Below are 14197 nucleotides of genomic sequence, written 5' to 3' on the forward strand. Positions count from 1 at the left end.
CCTTCAGCAGGCTCCAAGCAAAGCTTCCTTCCGGATCTGTTCCAGCCTCAAGCCTCTAACAAAAATCCTTCCATGACTCTCTCCATGATGTCATAAATGGTGGATGAACATCAACACACAAGGAAAAAAAGGTTTCCTGTACAAAATGGGGGAAGTGCAGAAGGCACAAGGGACTTCAGACCTGGTCAAGGGAAAAATCTCAGCATAATAACCTTTCTCTCTATTCTCTCCCTCTTAGGCCTTCCCTTTGAGGTCTTTTTATACCATCTCCAAAGTAGTTTTTTAGTTAGGAGTTGGTTGGGAACAGTTGGGCCACGGGCACTAACAGGTGATCAGCAGGTAAAACCCGCGATCTCTGCCCGAAAAGAAGGAATTTTATATATTTTTAAGTGTTTTAATACATACACGCGGGTTGGATATACACAAACCCGCGTATACACGCGTTTAACTCAGGGCAATCTCGCGTATAAGGGATAAAACACTATTTTTTAAATTTTAGGACCAGGTCTGGAAGGAGGGGTTGCCCTAGGCCATGAGGACAACATCACAAACCATAAGAGTGAGATTTGGAGCTATAACAGGCACCTTTTCCTTGCTTCAGATTTGTAGATGCAAAGTCTCGATTCTTTTGTTTAAACTTCCATTCAATATTCATAGTGTATCGGTATGCCGTGCTGAGTGAGGAGATGTCTAGAAACTCCATCTCGTTTTGGGTGTACTTGTGCAGGTAGCCACGGTACTTAAGCACCAAATGTCGCTCATAACCCTTGATACCCAATTTTGTGCAGAGGGTATGGAAAACATCTGTGTACTCTAACACATCTTGGTCCCTTCCCTGTCATAGTGTGGTCCACTTTATGTATTTATCTTCATAGCTCCCAAGAGGGTAATATTGTTGTTTGATGGTGTCTTGTAAAGAATACCAAGTGGGTACAGCTAAAAACAATAAGGATTCCCTCTCGTCCTTTTGTTCACAATAGGTTTCCCACCTGTCCTTGACGTGTGGGGAGACTTTGAGATGTGAAAAAGTAGTATTTTCCCGATTGGAAAACTCATGAACTGAAAAATATCCTTCCAACAAATTCAACCATTTATCTATGACATCTGCATCTATCAGGCCCTCAAATATGGGAATGTCAAATTTAACTTTTACCTTAAAAGGAGTGGCACCTCTAGAGTGGCTACTGGATGAAGATCATTCACATGTGGGTATTCGTCAAAGGATTTGGGAAGAGTTATCCATAATCGCGTTCCTCTATCACTCAAGGGCTCCCTTGAGAAATATTTTGATAGGATCTCTTGCCCCCTCATTTTCTTTTCTTTTGCCATAGGAGGTCATTGGGGTTTGCGAGGCTGGTCTCTCAAACGTTCAACCAGATCGAGCCCTAAATCCTTATACCCTGACCTCGTTGGGGACATGCAAAGAAAACAGAGAAAGAGAAGATCGCTCTAATACCATTGATCCAAACTTAAATAGGAACGAAACAAATTATAGATATAACCATAAATACAGATATGCAGGAAAAATAAAACTTCATTTCATTAATATCATAATACTGAAATATGCTTACAAAAAGAATGGAAATAAACTAGCTTGGACAATGATAGCTTATCTCTGATAAGAGATGTGGCGACTACATGCCTCTGAATTGTGTTACAATGAGGTTCAAGGGCTTATTTATTATCGAACAACAAGGGAAAATCCTAAACAACCAAAACCCTAACCCTAAGAGATGGAACACCAAGAGTTTGTGGGCCCCATTGGGGTTAGTTGGGCATCCAACTTCACGGGGTCGTAACGTGGTCATATTATCTCCGTTTGGCACGTACGGTACCTTGTTAGAAAGGTATCTCCACGTATTATAGGATTTGGGGCAAATCCTTGCCTATGGTTCTCGGCCTGCTGCGAACCTAAAAAAAATGTCGTTTAGGGGGTCAAAATTGCTCCAGAAGTTCAGGATCCGAAAAACTACTAAAAGTAGTAAATTTTGAAATAAACAAGGAAACAGATGAAACTAACTAGAGGTCTAGGTGGAATAGGTGGGTGGCCACCAATATCCACCTGGATCAGATCTCTATACCCTAATGCTGAGTAGTTTCCTTAGTGAAAATCCCTTGTCTCTTGTGACTGCCAATGGACTAGATGATCCTGGCACAGAATACCCCTCACATAGTAGTCCTTCGTACCCATTGTTTTTAAAACATTCCATAGGATTATATTGGCAATTACTTTTAGGAGTTGGTTCCAATCTTTCTTGAAACCTTTTTGCAATATCCTCCTACTAAAAGGAGCCCGAAGGTTTGGCTACACCCAAAAGAAACACTAGTTGCTTCCATGTCCAACACCCAAACCTTAGAGATTACTACGAAATCTACCTCTAGATGCAACATGTGTGAGAAGGTGGCTTCCTCTTGTATGATATAATTCCCCCATAGTAGAGAGTTCCTAGTCAAAACCGAAGAGATTTATCCCCATTCCTACTCCATGGCTATTCCAACAAAACCCCGTTCATCTTCGCCTATGAATTTTCCACCTGTCTTCCAAATTTGACAATATTCAAGCGGGTCAAGGGAGTAGTTAACAAGAATATCTTCCATGGATTAGATAGCTCAACCACCCTTCATTCTTTAGAAATCATGAATAAAACATTATGATCATTATAAATAATTTAATAATTAAATAAATAGTATTAAATATAGTAGCTTAAAAATAATTTAATGACAATAACTATTATTTGTAATTAATAAAAATGTTGGATTTAATAAATAATAATAATAATAATTAATTAATAGTTTTTAGTGATTCCAATAAATTATAATCATAGTTGAGTGTGTTTGTTACAATACCATAGGCAACTGAGTTTGTGATAAATACATACATAAATAAAACGTGTCTAGCTCTGTGTGTGTGTGTTTTCCATGTAACATATCTCTTGGGAAACAAATTTAGCACTTCCTTAATTCTAAGGGAGGTACCCAAGGTAAATCCTTAGTTAGTTATGGCACAAGGCCAAGTTAGATCATATATAGCTCATCAAAAATTGGCCCACAAAGAACAAACATGTCACAAAATGGTATTTTAACTTGTGTTGGGAAGATAATGATTTTCCTCACAACCATTGGGGCCATAGTGAATTCACACACACACAAATAGACACACACACACACACACACACACACACACACACACACACACACACACACACACACACACACACACACACACACACACACACATGTAGTTGTTAAATTATAAAAGAAGAATAATGAAGATTTTGTGATAATATATCTATGTAACCAAAAGATTAAATTTTTGTGACTTTTGTCATTTTAACATTGGGAATTTCTATCCCTAGATGGGGTTTCTGAATCGTGGCATGTGGGGGGGTGCATGGTCATTTTTCTACCATGTAAACCCGACCATGGATGTGGCCATACACCACCTCGAATTCCATTATCTCGTAGTGAAATCCCCCACGCAAAGGATCATGTGGTTTAATTCTTCCATGATGTGAGTTCACATACGTTTAGTTACTAAATTAACGTTCATGCTTCATTGGATTTTTTGCATGTTAATGATGCATGGGTATGGAGGTTGGAAGTTGCAGGAGTTTATATTCCTAGCCAGTTCTCCCATGCATTTTTATCATTAAGAGATGGGATGTCCATTCATTCGACAAGGAAAAAGATTATAGCATGAGGGATTGGTTATGCCATAATACTTGGGCCAATAGGGTGGTGCATTATTTATTTTCATCACAAAATTATGGTCCATCTAGTTGACTCTTTGAAAAGTGATTTTCTTGGCTTCCTCCTTAAATATATGTGTTCTTGGATTTTCTTTTTTTCGTCTTCCTCTTTTTTCTACTCATTCTATAATACCTGTCGCTTTTGCTTCACCTCCACCTTGTTGACTCCTCCCTCTATGTTCTGGTTTAGTCTTTGGACCTTCTATCCTAGATTGTCCCACTTTTCATTTGCAATCCATCTCCCTCGTCCATCACACTGATTCTAAGTATTTTGGTATCAATATTTCTTGGTCTCACTAAAGGTTACAAATTTGTGGCTGCCACTTGTTATTCCAACTCCTTTTCCTTCCATCTTGCAGGATTTTCTTTGTTCTGGGCTTCAAGGCTATCAATTAACCCTTGCTCATCATGTTGTGCCAGTGAAACTATAGTAGAATGGGGGTAGCTTATTTTAGGGATCAAGGAAGCTCTTTTACCCAACTCAGGACAAACAAATTTTCTCAATGCTATAGGGAAAATACTCCCTATGCCATCTAAGAAGGAACCACATGATTATAAAGGGAAATAGATAGAAAAAGTGGTTGTTTAATTGATATGGAAGTGCTAGAGGAAATTTCCGATTGGGTATCCGACACAAGGCACACTAGTCAATGCTACAAAAGTCATATATACATGTTGTAATGGCTGCAACACCCTCCAAAATTTTCTCTTTCACTCAATGTTGAGAAATGGAAACAAGAAATTCCAGTTTAATTTGTCCTCGTATCAAATTGAGAATTAAAATCTAATTATATTCTCATAACAACTTGTAAATAGTTATTTAAGTTTAATTAACTTAATTAGCTTAGGAATTTTGAGTTGGAAGTATTTATGAAGTCATGTATATATTCTCCCTAAGTTTTAGGGGTCTAGGATGAGTTTAATTGTGAGTTGTAATTAACTCAATTTATTGAGTTATGTTCAGTTAAATTAGTTCCAAACTGTTTGAGAAACTAATAGAGAGTTAACAATCAATTGGTGCACTAGTGCATCCACAAGTGTCACTCTTGTTAACTGAAGATTCCCTCATCAAAAACTCATGCATGTCGATTCTGAGAAAGACCCAATTGAGACTAGAGTGCAGGGACAATGTACTATTAGTTGAGTGATTTACCAAGTTGTAAATATCATGCATATAGTCACAGAAGGACCTATGTTTGGATTGCGTAGTTTTGGAAGCATGAATTCCCTTTAAATATGGGCTATTCATCCTAGGAATTGTGCAAGATATTAGGTGCTTGGAGAGCTATAGAATGGGCTAAGTGTTGGCCAAGAGCTTTCTTGTGAGTTGGGAGAGTTGAGCATACATGTGAGGAATTGTTCTAGTGAGAATAAGCTTTGTATCTTCACTCATATTTCTGATATATCTAATACAGTTAGAAGGGATTTTGAGTAGTGGCTTTCCCCAGATACATCTTGTGTTATGTGCCACTAATTTATATTCTTCTTGTTCATATTGTTTTCATCGATCTATTAGCTTCCACTGGTTGAAAGTGATGAGTGCTAGTATTGCAGCAAGGATGCTGCAACTCTTGGGCTACCGGCTTTACTTATCAACTCGGGGTTTGTACAAAGTTGGAGGTGATAGTGCTATATGCACAAGTAGAAGTGAAGGTCTTGCCTGTTGTCACTTTTTCATCTGGGGAGAGACCCCGGGGATTCTGAGCTAGACTTCTATAGAGTCAGAAGAAGCTTGATTATTTGATGGAATAAGAGCAAATATATTCTAAGAGAGCTACTCTACTACAATAATGAAGGAAACAACATGTAATGCTAAATCACACCATATCCTAATTAACCATTTAAACAGCTATTCTAAGCAAAATTGCTAAATCAACACTAACCTATGCTGCTATCTAAGTTATAGAAGTAAATAGCATCAAACCAAACTAATGTGTAAGCAAGGAAACTAGACTAAATCTGTTTTCACTTTTCTGGTTTTTTTGATGACCAGGCAGTGTTAGAGTTTGATTGAATAACCAAATTGAAACTCAGGAGTGGCAGCATTTAAATAATACACAGAACAAAGTTCAGGAAGGATTCAAGCGGAAGAGCAATCGAAGATCAAAATCAGTGGAAGGGAGACGCAATGAAGCAGCAGTGCATGGGAACTATTGGATCAGTCAGATCAACGAATAATATAAATGGAAGATGAGTGACAAAGATTGTATCGTAGGAGATTAAGTAAATAGATGGACAAACAAGACTAATAGAAGAAGAGCGATGAAGTTCTTATCCCAGGGGATTGAGTGAATAGACGGACGAACAGGATTAAGGGAAGATGGATGGCAGAGATCTTATTGTGGGAGGTTAAGTGATTAGATGGATGAACAAGATTAACAGAAGATGGATGGAAGAGATATTATCACGGGAGGTTAAGTCAATAGATGGATGAACACGATTAACAGGAGATGAATGGTGGATATCTTATCGTGGGAGATGAAGTCAATAGACGGATGGATCACATCAAGTCATGTGTCGACAGAAGGGTGGAAAATGTGTAGAGTGATGGAGCAGGTTTTCGTAGGTGGTAAGAAGTTTCTCGCGCGTCCTCAAAGCTGTAAGTGGAAGTACTAAATTTTACGCGATTAGCCGAAGTGAGTGACACATAGCATGAGAAAACCACTTTTCGCCCGTGCTCTCGAGCGGATATCAGCCGTGCAAGAATTTGCGCAAGATTGTGCGATAGTCGTTGGATCATGCAGGATTGATCAACGGTGGAGATCAGCCAAGCTAGTTGGCGATCGAGTGACGTGGTAGCCGTTAGATCAGGCGAGGCAGATTGATGGTGGAGATTCGGAGCGCCTAAAGTCAAATGTTGAAATGAATGCACATGCGGTTGACGATGATTGGCTAGGTTTGTTGTGGATTGGATGGTAAGGAGATCTATGAGTATAATTCGATTAAGACATGATTTATTGGCTTCCGCTAAGAATTTTGTGCTGAAGGGAATGAGAATATGAGTGAGATCTATTACAGAAAGAGAGTGATTGAAAGAAATAATGATGAAACAAACCAATTACTGAATCAAGACGAAAAATTCCAAAGTTCATGCAAGAACTAGAAATCTATGTTTTTGGGGTTGCTGAAGGGTCTCTTCCTCAAGTCATGGTCCTAGAGGGAGGAGGTGAGGCTGAGACACTTGCTGACAACCTTATGGTGATATTTTTCTCTTTGTTAACCTGATAATTGAAAGAAGGCACAAATGTAAGCAAACTAAAACACAAACAATCTACGCTACACTGTTTCAATGGAGATGAAGCTACTTAAGCAAATGAATGATAAAACCATGAATGTATGTGCTACACTACTATAATGGGAATGCACCTACTTAAGCAAATGAATGATTAAATCATAAGTCTACGTTAGCATACATGTACAATAAAGAGGAGCCTTAGCTGATAGGGTTGGTCTGTAACCCAAGAGATTCAACGCTTTGAGTTAACTCAGTGCTCGCTCAAAACAAAACTCATCCTTATTATCAAAACAATGGATTACATCAAAAACTGTCACAAGTCTTGTCGCTCGATAATAAAGTAGAGTTTTACAATCAAAATTCTGAATCCTACTGAGGTCCTAGGCCTCTCTACTTATACGACTAAAGTCTCCAATGAATTCCTTAAAATTAGGGAGGCTCGGCTCCCAAACTCGAGATAAACTAGTGCTTTGACTTTCACTTGCTCGTCTACCTTCTAGTACTCATGATTTGGATGTTTTCACTCTGAGCTGATGGAGGAATATTTGAGTGGAGGGGTAGTAAATGAGGAGGATTTAAATCCTATAATTCCTCTCCCTTGTCCCATTCAATTTTTGACCAAGGTCTTTGGTAAAATTCCTTTCTTTTATCCTTTAATCCTGTGTTAAATGCACATTAGACCAGAAAGCAAAATATCCAACTCTAACTCATATCATAAACAAAATATAATCAAAGGTATGAAATAAGTTGTGAGAATAGTTGGCTTGACTAAGCTAGGAGTTGAATTAAGGCCCATATAATTACCCAATGATGAGGCTCATCATCACCCCCCTACTGAAAGTGTTTCTCATCCTCTGAGCAACTTTGTCAATGTCCATGTCCTTTATGGCTTTGGTAGCCTCTCTGCCATCCCATGCCTCTACTATGGTATCTTCTTCTTGTTCATAGAATCCTGCTTTCCTTTCTACTTCTTCCCATTGCCTTTCTTCCTCTTCTTCTTTTCTCCCTTCTAGCCTCCCTAGGAGTAGTGGTGGACTGAGTTTTAGGCCTATCCAATTGACCTTGAACCTTTGCATTGATTTCTTATACATAGGTGTCTTGTTGAGTGCCTCTCTCAACCTTTGAGGGGAGTATATTCTCTGATATTCAAGCTATGTGGCAGTGTGTTCCATCTCCTTAAGTAGGCATGTATACTATCATATCCTAGCAACCTATACATATCCTCAAAATGTGAAATTGCTTGCTCTTGGGGAGCAATATATCTAGGTTCCAGTTGAGGATCATTTGCAATTAGATTATGGATGCTGATTAGGGCCTTGGGATTTGATTGTTCAACTCTGATGAAAAGAGGTTCATTCTGCTCTCTGACCAATATTCTTTTCATCTCTGTAGCCCTTGACTACTAATGGTTCATCCATGATGCCAAAGCTATTAATTGCAGATCTCCTAGCTTGACATTAGGATCCCAAACATTCATGTCTGTGAGGTCCATGCTGTGAAAGTAAAACTCAGCCATTTTGGCCCTATCCTCTAGTGTAATTTAATCACAAAGGTCAATAAAATTCTTATAGTCATGAAATGGCATGGTGCCCCTTTGTGCTAGTGTTTTAATATGAAATTGCAGCCATTGTTCTCTGAGGTAAAGAGCATAGGATTTAGCTGGCATCCTACACTGGATGGCATCCAAGGAGAGGCTGGCCATACATGATAGTTGGCTTTCCCATTCCCGCAACTGTCCTCTTAGCCATGCATTTTCCGTCTCAAGTTGGTCTCTCGTTATTGCTTCTCTATCCCTTGATGTAGGGGAATCTTCAATTTCAATAGGGATTTTTGCTGATATTTGTGGCTACTATTGTTTGATTCTTGTGCTCTTTCTTGTTATGAAATATAGAGGGGTTTGCCTTCTTCTTTTCCCTTTTTTCTTGACTAGGGTGCTGAGATCAGTGAGGGAAGCTGCTTCCCCCCTCTCAGGGGCCTCTGGAGACACCCTAGGTGACTCCTCTTTGTGTTCTTCCCCTTCCTTTCCAATGCCTTCTTCCTCTCTATTTTTCTTATCTTCATCCTCTTTCTGTTCTTTTCTCAGATTCATTAGTTTCTTCCTTAGTTTCCTCCTCTGTTTCAACATCATCCTCATTCTCTTCTCATGCTTCATCATTTTCCTTTGTATTAGTTTTTTCTTCGTCCATATCATCCCCATCTAGCTCTGTATCTTCTTCTTCTTGTTTTGCCTCCCCCTCACTGACAGAAGGACTAACATCATAGGTGAGGGTTTTGATGTCATCCTCTGTTGGTAAGTCTGTGAAGACTGACCATGTTATAGGGATCCTGAGGTGTTGGAGGGCATCTTCAATGAGGATCTTGATCAACCCATGGTGAGCCAATTGTTGGGAATTCCCTTCCTTTACTTTGTTGCTAGAGTCTATGAGTGATTGCATCAAGAAATAGGGTATGTTGAGTCTTTGGTGAACTGGTGTTTCTACCCCAAATCTTAATTCTTCAAGAATCCTAAAATGGTAGCCATAAACAACACTGTATCTATGGAATGGTAGATGAGGTGATGAGGTACGATGAATGAGGTGGATTGTAATGAATGAGGGTGGCAGATGACATGGAGGAGATGAGATGGAGTGGAGCGATTGGGATGGCCCGTTGTGGGCGTAGGGAGTGTATGGGATGTTCATCAGGCTTGAACCCCGCCACAACAATCTCAGGTCGTAGATCTTGGTCAAAGACCTTGACATCATGGTCAATTGCGGGGGTTGAGCCTGAGTTATAACTCATGCTCGTTACTCCCCCGTAGAGCACTTTATTTGCATCTCGAACCCATGGTTACTTAAATCTTGTGTTATCGCTCGAACTTTAATATGGGTTGGGGCCCCACCTTACATCGGATTTGAATGCCATCAAAAATAAATCATTTTTTTTGGACTCTTGAATTCTATTTTGATTTTAAAAATAGTTTCCTTTTTGCCACCTGACTGTCTGCTTTGTCGAAGGTGGCCAAGATAACTCGCCACCTTTTCACTTATAAACCAACTACTTGGTAAGCCTTACAACTTTTTATCAAATGATACATATGAGTGAGTGAGCAAGATACTTACCTATGGTCTCGATGCCATGCTGTAGTTGTCAAATATCATAGGTGCTACATTGTTTATTTGTTGCATGGTCATTCTTCTTCCTTCTCTGCTGTTTGCTGTCTATTGTCTGTTGTCTACTGTCTATTGTTTGTTGTCTGTTGTCTGCTGTGTGGAGCTCCTGGATCCTAGTGAAGACCTATAGCTGATGATTGCTATTCTGTGGGATAGGCTGCTATAGGATTTCTTACAAGATGTCCTGTAGCTGCTTCTCCCTTAGAATTTCTTAATCATGATGTTGGATTGGGCTGTGAGAATGCTACAATGAATGGATAGAGGGAGTAGGAGTGTGTGTGGAGCAAGTGACATTCAGGTAATGCTCTTACTCTCCTCTATTTTCCCTATTCTCCTTTTTCATAACTGGTAGAAACTGATCTCTTTTTGTTTGGAATGGTGATTGCAAGGATGATAGTAATGGACAAGGTGAGTGGTTAGATCATGTATAGAATGAATTTTTGGGACCTAACCAACCTACCATTCACCCTCGGATTGCTTCCAGTAGTTTTTTTATGATAGTAAGGAAAATGAGTGGTAGAAGCATGAGAATGATGGGTGGATGGTGAAAATAGATGAGGGTGATGGATTGACATGGCCTTGGCCTTGTTGGAGCATTTGAGTGAAGTAGGAGAAGTCAAAATTTGACTTATTTTGACTAGGCTTGACCAATTTTCCTTTTGGTACCAACTTGTTCTTGTTGCTTGCAGATGTTGGAGAGTACATGCATTTATCAAAGAGATGCATGGAGCAAGGATTTCTTTTATTTTTTCTTCTTCTAGGCCTACTAGCTACCTCAATGAGGTTTTCAACTAGTAGGTCTGCGTAGGCACCTCAAAGGAGTTTTCACCTAGGATATTTTCTTTTTGTCTCTTTTTTATTTTTCCCCAACCCATTGACTGCCTCATGGAGTTTTTCAATCAATGAGCCAATCTGAGGTGCCTCAAAGGAGGTTTTCACCTGAGATTTTTATTTTTTCCTCTTATTTTTCATTTTTAATTTTTTTTTTTTTCTACCCTACCCTGTTTGAAAAGAAAAATCACTTTCAAGTATAAGAATACTTCCAATGGAGCCATGTGCACATCAAGATGACAGAAAAAATGATGTGGAGGCTTGAAATGTATGTGTTGACATGTACTTGGATTTCAGAGACCAAATGATTTGACTTTGAAAGGATCAAGCATAGTTGAGGAAGAGAGTGATGCTGCAACTTAGTGACTGTCTGGAACTAGATTTCAATATAGTTGTGATGTCCTTGGTCCTTATGCTGATTTGGATCATTCTTCATGTCTTCTTCCTCTTTTTGTTGATTACTCTCTTAAATAGATGGAGGATTTGATGGTAACCATGAGGGAGTTCTCTCGATCTCTGATTTTGATGTCTGCTCTTCATCAATCGTAGCCCGTGGTTCTGTGGTCTTCTTATTTGAATCTTCTTCTTTTGGATGTGGTCCTTCAATGATATCAAGATGATCACTTTTTTGCAATACTCTTCCTGAGCTATGGTGAATACCATTGATCTCAAGAAGAGATGTTTGGAAGTGTTGTACCTCAGCATTGTAAGTGGGCTGAGCTACTTCAATGTGTGGGCTTGGGATTGGTGGTACAGGTATTTGAGTGGGAGTGTATATTTGAGATGGATGTGGATGGGGTTGTGGTTGTGGTGGAGGTGAATGGTAACGATAACATGGAGTTTGGTATGAAGGATATTGAGAAAAATACTAAGGATATTATGGATGGCTCCCATAAGTTCCTTGCCAACCTTGTTGCCAAGATTGGTTTTGGGGTTGAGATGGCCAATGTTGCCAAGTAAAAGGTGTGTTCCAATTAATTTGAGGTGGATATGCATAAACTTGAAATTTGGAATTAGGCTCTTGCACCATATCAGGCTGAATAGGTTTCCATGGTCCTCTTGGAGGTACATAACATTGCCACATTGGCACTTGACTTGTTCCATTGTTCTCTTGGTGAACTTCCTTCAACCTTGGTAATGATGGAAAATGCTTAACATCCTGTGATTCTGCAACACAAATATCATAATTTTCTTTTCCTTCATCTTGCATTCTTAACATTTCTACTTGTTTTGTTAGATTGCTACGAATTTCTGTTTTAAAATCATCCAACAAATTTCCAAGTTTAGCTTGACTTACCGATCTTGATGCTGATTTACCTACTCTTTCTTTTCCTCTTGATATGTGTTTGCATGTTTCATAAATTTCATCAAATGATAATTGGTATACATCACCTCTACTCATGATATTAAGGAGATCAATCCACTCATCTCCAATTTTTCTAAGTAAGAGGGGTTTTTAGTGTGTTGGATCCTAAATGATGCAATTTTCCCCTATTAACATTGCACATGAACCTCTCTATTAGATCCTCAAGGCTCTCATCTTCTCTTTGATTCATTCTAAATATTTCTTCTTTAAGATCATGATCTTTATATTTTTCGAGGAATATATTTTGCATATCATTCCATGATCTTATTGAATTATTCCCTAAACTCATGAACCATTTAAGAGATCTATCCTTCAATGTTGCTGGAAACAATCTCAATTTTTGAGTTTTTAATAAGTAACCATAAGATCTACAAACAATATCAAATTCAAAGAGAAAGGTTTCCTGATCCTGTGACCTTAGACCATGAAATTTTGGAAGAAAAGATGGAGGGATGTTCTTCATGTGCGCACTTCCATCAATATCTTTAATGGGAAATCCAAGTGGATCTTCCTCATTGTCATCATCTCCATCCATTTCTTCTACATTCTTTACCATCTTCTTCTTCTACTTGCAAAAGTGAATGGTGATGTGGCTCTTACTGCACCATGTGATCAAAGGGGGGGGGGGGTGGGTTGGTGTTGGAGAATTTTTGTTTTTGTTTTTATGATTGAATGAAAACTATAATGCAATGCAATTTTCTACTTTTGAAATGAAATATGCCTAATGAAAATATTTTTTTGCTTTTGAAAAAAGTAAAAAGAAATGAATCAACTAGGAAAGGAAAGCATATAATGACAACTGAAAGAAAGGAGGCTACTAGATTACTTTTGTAGAAATAAACTAATGGCAAAAAATTGAAGACTAGAAATAGAAGAAAATAAAGCAGACTAGAAATAGAAGAAAAGAAAGCAGTAATCACATTCTACTCAGACACCTCCCTGATAACGGCACCAAAAGTGATGAGCACCAGTATTGCAGCAAGAATGTTGCAACCCCTGGGCTACCAGCTTTACTTGTCAACCCAGGGTTCGTACAAAGTTGGAGGTGATAGTGCTATATGCACAAGTAGAAGTGAAGATTGTTAGGTCCCTACACTACTAGTGTAACCCCTTATTGTTATTAATACAACCCCCTTATTATATTGTTGTGCCCATGTAGTCCCCATATTGTTATTATTGTGCCCCATAGAAGCCCACTATTGTTATTATTGTGCCCTTACATTATTATTGTTATGTCGGCTCTGATTATATTATGACCCCTTAGACTCCTATACATAGAAAAGAGGTCTTGTCATTTGTATCATCTAAGAATTGTTCATTTGTGTAATGTAAATGATGTTGCCCCCTCGAAGAGGCTTATTTCTAAGGCGTTGATCTATCTTTTCTATCTTTTTGTGAGCTGGTTTCATAAAATTTGGTATCAGAGCTTTGGATTCTAGGGTTTCGCTGCTCCAAATAGGTCATCGTGGAAGTTTCGCTATAACTTTTTTTCTGCGATGTTTCAGAAGAAAAAAAAAAACCCATTTGAGATGAAATATTTCTGAACCTTGGGTTTGAATTTCATATCTCGTATCGCTATATTTTCGGAGATATGATCTGAGGAAGTTCACGTTTTTTCAAGCTCTAGAATTTCATCTAAAACAGGCCATCATGGAATGTTCTCTATAACATTTTCTCTACGAAGTTTCAGAAGCTAAAAACAAAACCCATGTGAGATGAAATCAGTCTGAACCTCGACTCCAAATTTCAGGTCTTGTCTTGCTATATTTTTAGAGATATAATCTGAGGAAGTTAGGGCTTTTGCAGACCCCCGAATTACATTCCAAACAAGTCACTTTGGGAAAATCATCATAAATTTCTCTCT

Source organism: Pinus tabuliformis, chromosome X (genome assembly GCF_031772625.1).
Source record: "Pinus tabuliformis cultivar Carrire ecotype Pingquan chromosome X, CPIR1, whole genome shotgun sequence".
NCBI classification, from domain to species: domain Eukaryota; kingdom Viridiplantae; phylum Streptophyta; class Pinopsida; order Pinales; family Pinaceae; genus Pinus; species Pinus tabuliformis.